Source organism: Somniosus microcephalus, chromosome 6, assembly GCF_052327205.1.
Source record: "Somniosus microcephalus isolate GS21.2 chromosome 6, FLI_Smic_1.0, whole genome shotgun sequence".
NCBI classification, from domain to species: domain Eukaryota; kingdom Metazoa; phylum Chordata; class Chondrichthyes; order Squaliformes; family Somniosidae; genus Somniosus; species Somniosus microcephalus.
In genome coordinates, this window is record NC_140992.1 from 158422000 (window position 1) to 158434098 (window position 12099).

A 12099-nucleotide genomic window follows, 5' to 3' on the forward strand; every position below is an offset into this window, starting at 1 on the left:
CTCATTGGATACGTCCTACTCTCACCGCGTACGTCCCACTCTCGCCGAGTAAACCCTACTCTCACCAGGTGTGTCCTACTCTCACCGGGTACGCCCTGCTCTCACCGAGTACGTCCTACTCTCACCGGGTACATCCTAATCTCACCGTGTACGTCCTACTCTCACCGGGTCCGTCCTACTCTCACCGGGTACGTCCTACTCTCACCGGGTACGTCCTACTCCCATCGAGTAAGGCCTACTCTCACCAGGTACATCCTACTCTCACCGGTTATGCCCTACTCTCACCGGGTACATCCTACTCTCACCGAGTACGTCCTACTCTCACCGTGTACGTCCTACTCTCACCGAGTACGCCATACATTCACCGGATACGTCCTACTCTCATCGGATACGTCCTATTCTCACCGCGTACGTCCTACTCTCATCGAGTAAACCCTACTCTCACCAGGTACGTCATATTCTCACCGTATACGCCCTACTCTCACCGAGTACGTCCTACTCTCACCGGGTATGCCCTACTTTTCGTCAGGTACGTCCTATTCCCACCGAGTACGCCCTACTCTCACCGCGTACGTCCCACTCTCACCGAGTAAGCCCTACTCTCACCAGGTATGTCCTACTCTCACTGGGTACGCCCTACTCTCACCGAGTACGTCCTACTCTCACCGGGTACGTCCTACTCTCACCGGGTACGCTCTAATCTTACCGGGTACGTCCTACTCTCACCCAGTACGCCCTACTCTCACCGAGTATGCCCTACTCTCACCGAGTACATCCTACTCTCACCGAGTATGCCCTACTCTCACCGGGTATGCCCTACTCTCACCGGGTACGCCTCTCTCACCGGATACACACTACTCTCACCGAGTACGTCCTACTCTCACCCAGTACGCCCTACTGTCACCGAGTACGCCCTACTCTCACCGAGTACATCCTACTCACACCGAATATGCCCTACTCTCACCGGGTATGCCCTACTCTCACCGGGTACGCCCTACTCTTGCCGAGTACGTCCTATTCTCACCGAGTATGTCCTTTCCTCACCGAGTATGCCCGACACTCACCGGGTACACCCTATTCTCACCGGGTACGCCCTACTCTCACCAAGTACGTCCTACTCTCACCGGGTACGCCCTACTCTCACCGGGTAGGCCCTACTTTCACCGAGTATGCCCTACTCTCACCGAGAATGTCCAACTCTCACTGCGTACGTCCTACTCTCACCGGGTGCGTCCTACTCTCACCGAGGACGTTCCACTCTCACCGGGTATGCCCTGCTCTCACCGGGTGCGTCCTACTCTCACCAAGTGCGTCAAACTCTCACCGAGTACGCCCTACTCTCACCCAGAATGTCCAACTCTCACTGCGTACGTCCTACTCTCACCGGGTGCGTCCTACTCTCACCGAGGGCGTTCCACTCTCACCGGGTATGCCCTGCTCTCACCGGGTGCGTCCTACTCTCACCGAATGTGTCAAACTCTCACCGGGTACGCCCTACTCTCGCCGGGTACGTCCTACTCAAACCAGATACGTCCTACTCTCACTGGGTACGTCCCACTCTCACCGAGTACGTCCTACTTTCACCGGGAACATCCTACTCACACCGAATATGCCCTACTCTCACCGGGTATGTCCTACTCTCATCGGGTATGTCCTACTCTCACCGGGTCCATCCTACCCTCATCGGGTACGCCCTAACCTCACCGGGTACGTCCTACTCTCACCGAGTACGCCCTACTCTCACCAAGTACGCCCCATTCTCACCGAGTACGTCCTACTTTTAACGAGTATGTCCTAATCTCACCGGGTACGCCCTACTCTCATCGAGTGTGCCCTACGCTCACCGGGTACGCCGCACTCTCATCGAGTACGCCCTAACCTCACCGGGTACGTCATACTCCCACCGGGTACATCCTACTCTCACCAGGTACGCCCTACTCTCACCGAGTACGGCCTACTCTCACCGGGTACGCCCTACTCTCACCGAGTACGTCCTACTTTCACCGAGTACGTCCTACTCTCACCGGGCACGTCCTACTGTCACCGGGCACGTCCTACTCTCACTGGGCACACCCTACTCTCACAGTGTACGCCCTATTCTCACTGTGTACGTCCTACTCTCACCAGGTACGTCCTACTCTCACCCGGTACGCTCCACTCTCACCGAGTACGTCCTTCTCTCACCGGGTATGCCCTACTCTCACCGAGTACGTCCTACTCTCACCGGGTAGGCTCAACTCTCACCGGGTACACACTGCACTCAACGAGTACGTCCTACTCTCACCGAGTACGTCCTACTGTCACCGAGCACGCCCTACTCTCACCAAGTACTTCCTACTCACACCGAATATGCCCTACTCTCACCGGGTACGTCATACTCTCACCGGGTACGCCCTACTCTCGCCGAGTACGTCCTACTCTAACCGAGGACAGTCCACTCTCACCGGGTACGCCCTTCTATCACCGGGTATGCCCTACTCTCACCGGGTGAGTCCTACTCTCACCGAGTACGTCCTACTTTCACCGAGTACGTCCTACTCTCACCGGGCACGTCCTACTGTCACCGGGCACGTCCTACTCTCACCGAGTACGTCCTACTCTCACCGGGTACGCCCTACTGTCACCGAGTACGCCCTACTCTCAGCGAGGATGACCTACTCACACTGAATACGTCTTACTCTCACCGGGTACGCTCTACTCTCACCGAGTACGTCCTTCTCTCACCGGGTACGCCCAACTCTCACCGAGTACGCCCTACTCTCAGCGGGTACGTCCTACTCTCACCGGGCACGCCCTACTCTCACCGAATACGCCCTACTCTCACCGAATACGCCCTACTCTCACCGGGTAAGCCCTACTCTCTCCAGGTACATCCTACTCTCACCGGGTATGCTCTACTCTCACCAAGTACGTCGCTCCCTCACCGGGTACGTCCTACTCTCACCGAGTACGTCCTACTCTCACCGGGTACGCCCTACTCTCACCGGGTACACACTACTCTCACCGAGTACGTCCTACTCTCACCGAGTACGCCCTACTCTCACCGGGTACGCCCTACTCTCACCGAGAAAGTCCTACTCTCACTGAGTACGCCCTGCTCTCACTGGGTACGTCCTACTCTCACCGGGTATGTCCTATTCTCACCGGGTATGCCCTACTCTCACCTGGTACGCCCTACCCTCACCGGCTACATCCTACTATCACCGAGTACGTCCTTTCTTATCTCACCGAGTACACCCTACTCTCACCGGGTACGCCCTACTCTCACCGGGTACGCCCTACTCTCACCGGGTACGCCCTACTCTCACCGAGTACGGCCTACTCTCACCGGGTACGTCCTCCTCTCACCGGGTACGCCCTACTCTCACTGGGCACACCCTATTCTCACTGGGTACGTCCTACTCTCACCGAGTAAGCCCTCTCACCAGGTACGTCCTACTCTCACCCGGTACACTCCACTCTCACCGACTACGTCCTTCTCTCACCGGGTATGCCCTACTCTCACCGAGTATGTCCTACTCTCACCGGGTAGGCCTTACTCTCACCGGGTACGCACTACTCTCACCGAGTACGTCCTACTCTCACCGAGTACGTCCTACTGTCACCGAGTACACCCTGCTCTCACCAAGTACATCCTACTCACACCGAATATGCCCTACTCTAGCTGGGTATGTCATACTCTCACCGGGTACGCCCTACTCTCGCCGAGTACGTCCTACTCTAACCGAGTACAGCCCACTCTCACCGGGTACGCCCTTCTATCACCGGGTATGCCCTACTCTCACCGGGTGCGTCCTACTCTCACCGGGTACGTCCTACTCTCACCGAGGACATTCCACTATCACCGGGTATGCCCTGCTCTCACCGGGTGCGTCCTACTCTCACCAAGTGCGTCAAACTCTCACCGAGTACGCCCTACTCTCACCGAGAATGTCCAACTCTCACTGCGTACGTCCTACTCTCACCGGGTGCGTCCTACTCTCACCAAGGACGTTCCACTCTCACCGGGTATGCCCTGCTCTCACCGGGTGCATCCTACGCTCACCGAATGTGTCAAACTCTCACCGGGTACGCCCTACTCTCGCCGGGTACGTCCTACTCAAACCGGATACGTCCTACTCTCACTGGGTACGTCCCACTCTCACCGAGTACGTCCTACTTTCACCGGGAACATCCTACTCACGCCGAATATGCCCTACTCTCACCGGGTATGTCCTACTCTCATCGGGTTTGTCCTACTCTCACCGGGTCCATCCTACCCTCATCGGGTACGCTCTAACCTCACCGGGTACGTCCTACTCTCACCGAGTACGCCCTACTCTCACCAAGTACGCCCTATTCTCACCGAGTACGTCCTACTTTTAACGAGTATGTCCTAATCTCACCGGGTACGCCCTACTCTCATCGAGTGTGCCCTACGCTCACCGGGTACGCCGCACTCTCATCGAGTACGCCCTACCCTCACCGGGTACGTCCTACTCCCACCGGGTACATCCTACTCTCACCAGGTACGCCCTACTCTCACCGAGTACGGCCTACTCTCACCGGGTACGTCCTACTCTCACCGGGTACGTCCTACTCTCACTGGGCACACCCTACTCTCACAGTGTACGCCCTATTCTCACTGGGTACGTCCTACTCTCACCAGGTACGTCCTACTCTCACCCGGTACGCTCCACTCTCACCGAGTACGTCCTTCTCTCACCGGGTATGCCCTACTCTCACCGAGTACGTCCTACTCTCACCGGGTAGGCTCAACTCTCACCGGGTACACACTGCTCTCAACGAGTACGTCCTACTCTCACCGAGTACGTCCTACTGTCACCGAGCATGCCCTACTCTCACCAAGTACTTCCTACTCACACCGAATATGCCCTACTCTCACCGGGTACGTCATACTCTCACCAAGTACTTCCTACTCACACCAAATATGCCCTACTCTCACCGGGTACGTCATACTCTCACCGGGTACGCCCTACTCTCGCCGAGTACGTCCTACTCTCACCGAGTACAGCCCACTCTCACCGGGTACACCCTACTCTCACCGAGTACCCCCGACTCTCACCGGGTACGTCCTACTCTCACCGGGTACGCCCTACTCTCACCGAGTACGCCCTACTCTCACCGAGTACGTCCTACTTTTAACGAGTATGTCCTACTCTCACCGGCTACGCCCTACTCTCATCGAGTATGCCCTACTCTCACCGGGTACGTCCTACCCTCACCGGGTACGCCCTACTCTCATCGAGTACACCCTACTCTCATCAATTACGCCCTACCCTCACCGGGTACGTCCCACTCCCACCGGGTTCGTCCTACTCTCACCAGGTACACCCTACTCTCACCGAGTACGTCTTACTCTCACCGAGTACGCCCTATTCTCACTGGGTACGTCCTACTCTCACCGAGTAAGCCCTACTCTCACCAGCTACGTCCTACTCTCACCCGGTACGCTCCACTCTCACCGAATACGTCCTTCTCTCACCGGGTATGCCCTACTCTCACTGAGTACGTCCTACTCTCACCGGGTAGGCTCAACTCTCACCGGGTACACACTACTCTCACCGAGTACATCCTACTCTCACCGAGTACGTCCTACTGTCACCGAGTACGCCCTACTCTCACCAAGTACTTCCTACTCACATCGAATATGTCCTACTCTCACCGGGTACGTCATACTCTCACCGGGTACGCCCTATTCTCGCCGAGTACGTCCTACTCTCGGCGAGTACGTCCTACTCTCCCCAAGTACAGCCCACTCTCACCGGGTACACCCTACTCTCACCGAGTATGCCCGACTCTCACCGGGTATGCCCTACGCTCACCGAGTACATTCTACTCTCACTGGGTACGTCCTACTCTCACCGGGTGCATCCTACTCTCACCGAGGACGTTCCACTCTCACCGGGTATGCCCTGCTCTCACCGGGTGAGTCCTACTCTCACCGAATGCATCCTACTCTCAAGAGGTACGTCCCACTCTCACCGAGTATGTCCTACTTTCACCGGGAACATCCTACTCACATCGAATTCGCCCAACTCTCACCGAGTACTTCCTACTCTCACCGGGTACGCCCTACTCACACCGGGTATGCTCTACTCACACCGGGTACGCCCCACAATCGCCGGGTACGCCCCACACTCACCGGGTACACCCTACCCTCACCGGGTACGTCCTACTCTCACCGAGTACGCCCTACTCTCACCGGGTACGTCCCACTCTCACCGAGTACATCCTACTTTCACCGGGAACATCCTACTCACACCGAATACGCCCAACTCTCACCGAGTACGCCCCACACTCACCGGGTACACCCCACACTCACCGACTACAGCCCACACTCACCGGGTACACCCCACACTCACCGCGTACACCCTACCCTCACCGGCAACGTCCTACTCTCACCGAGTATGCCCTACTCTCACCGAGTATGTCCTACTCTCACCGGGTAGGCCTTACTCTCACCGGGTACGCACTACTCTCACCGAGTACGTCCTACTCTCACCGAGTACGTCCTACTGTCACCGAGTACACCCTGCTCTCACCAAGTACATCCTACTCACACCGAATATGCCCTACTCTAACTGGGTATGTCATACTCTCACCGGGTACGCCCTACTCTCGCCGAGTACGTCCTACTCTAACCGAGTACAGCCCACTCTCACCGGGTACGCCCTTCTATCACCGGGTATGCCCTACTCTCACTGCGTACGTCCTACTCTCACCGGGTGCGTCCTACTCTCACCGAGGATGTTCCACTCTCACCGGGTATGCCCTGCTCTCACCGGGTGCGTCCTACTCTCACCGAATGTGTCAAACTCTCACCGGGTACGCCCTACTCTCGCCGGGTACGTCCTACTCAAACCGGATACGTCCTACTCTCACTGGGTACGTCCCACTCTCACCGAGTACGTCCTACTTTCACCGGGAACATCCTACTCACACCGAATATGCCCTACTCTCACCGGGTATGTCCTACTCTCATCGTGTATGTCCTACTCTCACCGGGTCCATACTACCCTCATCGGGTACGCCCTAACCTCACCGGGTACGTCCTACTCTCACCGAGTACGCCCTATTCTCACCGAGTACGTCCTACTTTTAACGAGTATGTCCTAATCTCACCGGGTACGCCCTACTCTCATCGAGTGTGCCCTACGCTCACCGGGTACGCCGCACTCTCATCGAGTACGCCCTACCCTCACCGGGTACGTCCTACTCCCACCGGGTACATCCTACTCTCACCAGGTACGCCCTACTCTCACCGAGTACGGCCTACTCTCACCGGGTACGCCCTACTCTCACCGAGTACGTCCTACTTTCACCGAGTACGTCCTACTCTCACCGGGCACGTCCTACTGTCACCGGGCACGTCCTACTCTCACCGAGTACGTCCTACTCTCACCGGGTACGCCCTACTGTCACCGAGTACGCCCTACTCTCAGCGAGGATGACCTACTCACACTGAATACGTCCTACTCTCACCGGGTACGCTCTACTCTCACCGAGTACGTCCTTCTCTCACCGGGTACGCCCAACTCTCACCGAGTATGCCCTACTCTTAGCGGGTACGTCCTAGTCTCACCGGGCACGCCCTACTCTCACCGAATACGCCCTACTCTCACCGAATACGCCCTACTCTCACCGGGTAAGCCCTACTCTCTCCAGGTACATCCTACTCTCACCGGGTATGCTCTACTCTCACCAAGTACGTCGCTCCCTCACCGGGTACATCCTACTCTCACCGAGTACGTCCTACTCTCACCGGGTACGCCCTACTCTCACCGGGTACACACTACTCTCACCGAGTATGTCCTACTCTCACCGGGTATGCCCTACTCTCACCGGGTACACACTACTCTCACCGAGTACGTCCTACTCTCACCGAGTACGCCCTACTCTCACCGGGTATGCCCTACTCTCACCGAGAAAGTCCTACTCTCACTGAGTACGCCCTACCCTCACCGGCTACATCCTACTATCACCGAGTACGTCCTTTCTTATCTCACTGAGTACACCCTACTCTCACCGGGTACGCCCTACTCTCACCGGGTACGCCCTACTCTCACCGGGTACACCCTACTCTCACCGAGTACGGCCTACTCTCACCGGGTACGTCCTCCTCTCACCGGGTACGTCCTACTCTCACTGGGCACACCCTATTCTCACTGGGTACGTCCTACTCTCACCGAGTAAGCCCTCTCACCAGGTACATCCTACTCTCACCCGGTACACTCCACTCTCACCGACTACGTCCTTCTCTCACCGGGTATGCCCTACTCTCACCGAGTATGTCCTACTCTCACCGGGTAGGCCTTACTCTCACCGGGTACGCACTACTCTCACCGAGTACGTCCTACTCTCACCGAGTACGTCCTACTGTCACCGAGTACACCCTGCTCTCACCAAGTACATCCTACTCACACCGAATATGCCCTACTCTAACTGGGTATGTCATACTCTCACCGGGTACGCCCTACTCTCGCCGAGTACGTCCTACTCTAACCGAGTACAGCCCACTCTCACCGGGTACGCCCTTCTATCACCGGGTATGCCCTACTCTCACCGGGTGCGTCCTACTCTCACCGGGTGCATCCTACTCTCACCGAGGACATTCCACTCTCACCGGGTATGCCCTGCTCTCACCGGGTGCGTCCTACTCTCAGCAAGTGCGTCAAACTCTCACCGAGTACGCCCTACTCTCACCGAGAATGTCCAACTCTCACTGCGTACGTCCTACTCTCACCGGGTGCGTCCTACTCTCACCGAGGACGTTCCACTCTCACCGGGTATGCCCTGCTCTCACCGGGTGCGTCCTACTCTCACCAAGTGCGTCAAACTCTCACCGAGTACGCCCTACTCTCACCGAGAATGTCCAACTCTCACTGCGTACGTCCTACTCTCACCGGGTGCGTCCTACTCTCACCGAGGGCGTTCCACTCTCAGCGGGTATGTCCTGCTCTCACCGGGTGCGTCCTACTCTCACCGAATGTGTCAAACTCTCACCGGGTACGCCCTACTCTCGCCGGGTACGTCCTACTCAAACCAGATACGTCCTACTCTCACTGGGTACATCCCACTCTCACCGAGTACGTCCTACTTTCACTGGGAACATCCTACTCACACCGAATATGCCCTACTCTCACCGGGTATGTCCTACTCTCAGCGGGTATGTCCTACTCTCACCGGGTCCATCCTACCCTCATCGGGTACGCCCTAACCTCACCGGGTACGTCCTACTCTCACCGAGTATGCCCTACTCTCACCAAGTACGCCCTATTCTCACCGAGTATGTCCTACTTTTAACGAGTATGTCCTAATCTCACCGGGTACGCCCTACTCTCATCGAGTGTGCCCTACGCTCACCGGGTACGCCGCACTCTCATCGAGTACGCCCTACCCTCACTGGGTACGTCCTACTCCCACCGGGTACATCCTACTCTCACCAGGTACGCCCTACTCTCACTGAGTACGGCCTACTCTCACCGGGTACGTCCTACTCTCACCGGGTATGTCCTACTCTCACTGGGCACACCCTACTCTCACAGTGTACGCCCTATTCTCACTGGGTACGTCCTACTCTCACCAGGTACGTCCTACTCTCACCCGGTACGCTCCACTCTCACCGAGTACGTCCTTCTCTCACCGGGTATGCCCTACTCTCACCGAGTATGTCCTACTCTCACCGGGTAGGCTCAACTCTCACCGGGTACACACTGCTCTCAACGAGTACGTCCTACTCTCACCGAGTACGTCCCACTGTCACCGAGCACGCCCTACTCTCACCAAGTACTTCCTACTCACACCGAATATGCCCTACTCTCACCGGGTACGTCATACTCTCACCGGGTACGCCCTACTCTCGCCGAGTACGTCCTACTCTCACCGAGTACAGCCCACTCTCACCGGGTACACCCTACTCTCACCGAGTACCCCCGACTCTCACCGGGTACGTCCTACTCTCACCGGGTACGCCCTACTCTCACCGAGTACGCCCTACTGTCACCGAGTACGTCCTACTTTTAACGAGTATGTCCTACTCTCACCGGCTTCGCCCTACTCTCATCGAGTATGCCCTACTCTCACCGGGTACGTCCTACCCTCACCGGGTACGCCCTACTCTCATCGAGTACGCCCTACTCTCATCAATTACGCCCTACCCTCACCGGGTACGTCCCACTCCCACCGGGTTCGTCCTACTCTCACCAGGTACACCCTACTCTCACCGAGTACGTCTTACTCTCACCGAGTACGCCCTATTCTCACTGGGTACGTCCTACTCTCACCGAGTAAGCCCTACTCTCACCAGCTACGTCCTACTCTCACCCGGTACGCTCCACTCTCACCGAATACGTCCTTCTCTCACCGGGTATGCCCTACTCTCACTGAGTACGTCCTACTCTCACCGGGTAGGCTCAACTCTCACCGGGTACACACTACTCTCACCGAGTACATCCTACTCTCACCGAGTACGTCCTACTGTCACCGAGTACGCCCTACTCTCACCAAGTACTTCCTACTCACACCGAATATGTCCTACTCTCACCGGGTACGTCATACTCTCACCGGGTACGCCCTATTCTCGCCGAGTACGTCCTACTCTCGGCGAGTACGTCCTACTCTCCCCAAGTACAGCCCACTTTCACCGGGTACACCCTACTCTCACCGAGTATGCCCGACTCTCACCGGGTATGCCCTACGCTCACCGAGTACATCCTACTCTCACTGGGTACGTCCTACTCTCACCGGGTGCATCCTACTCTCACCGAGGACGTTCCACTCTCACCGGGTATGCCCTGCTCTCACCGGGTGAGTCCTACTCTCACCGAATGCATCCTACTCTCACCAGGTACGTCCCACTCTCACCGAGTATGTCCTACTTTCACCGGGAACATCCTACTCACACCGAATTCGCCCAACTCTCACCGAGTACTTCCTACTCTCACCGGGTACGCCCTACTCACACCGGGTATGCTCTACTCACACCGGGTACGCCCCACAATCACCGGGTACGCCCCACACTCACCGGGTACACCCTACCCTCACCGGGTACGTCCTACTCTCACCGAGTACGCCCTACTCTCACCGGGTACGTCCCACTCTCACCGAGTACATCCTACTTTCACCGGGAACATCCTACTCACACCGAATACGCCCAACTCTCACCGAGTACGCCCCACACTCACCGGGTACACCCCACACTCACCGACTACAGCCCACACTCACCGGGTACACCCCACACTCACCGCGTACACCCTACCCTCACCGGGAACGTCCTACTCTCACCGAGTATGCCCTACTCTCACCGAGTACGCCCTACTCTCAGCGAGTATGTCCTACTCTCACCGGGTACACCCTCTCACCGGGTACGTCCTACTCTCACCGAGTATGCCCTACTCTCACCGAGTACGCCCTACTCTCACCGAGTACGTCCTATGCTTAACGAGTATGTCCTACTCTCACCGGGTACACCCTACTCTCATCAAGTATGCCCTATCACCGGGTACGTCCTACTCTCACCGGGTACGTCCTACTCTCATCGAGTACACCCTACTCTCACCGGGTAAGTGCTACTATCACACGTAATGGCCTACTCTCACCGAGTACGTCCCACACGCACCGGGTACATCCTACTCCGACTGGGTATGTCCAAATCTCACCGGGTACGTCCCACTCTTACCGGGTACATCCCACTCTTACCAGGTACGCCCCACGCTTACCGGGTACATCCTACTCTCACCGGGTATGTCATACTCTCACCGGGTATGACCTACTCTCACCGATTATGTCTTTCTCTCACCGGGTACGCCCTACTCTCACCGAGTACGTCCTACTGTCACCGAGTACGCCCTACTCTCACCGAGTATGCCCTACTCTCACCGGGTACGCCCTACTCTCACCGAGTACGTCCTACTGTCACCGAGTACGCCCTACTCTCAGCGAGTACGCCCTACTCTCACCGAGTATGCCCTACTCTCACCGAGTACGCCCTACTGTCACTGATCACGCCCTACTCTCACCGAGTACGTCCTTCTCTCACCGGGTACGCCCTACTCTCACCGAGTATGCCCTACTCTCACCGAGTACGTCCTACTCTCA

General features: G+C 57.0%; 1 protein-coding gene across 3 annotated transcripts in view; it reads right to left on the minus strand.

Moving 5' to 3' along the window:
* The window catches only part of ccdc102a (coiled-coil domain containing 102A), a 778838-nt gene that overhangs the window by 393242 nt on the left and 373497 nt on the right, over positions 1-12099 (minus strand). The window lies entirely within an intron of this gene.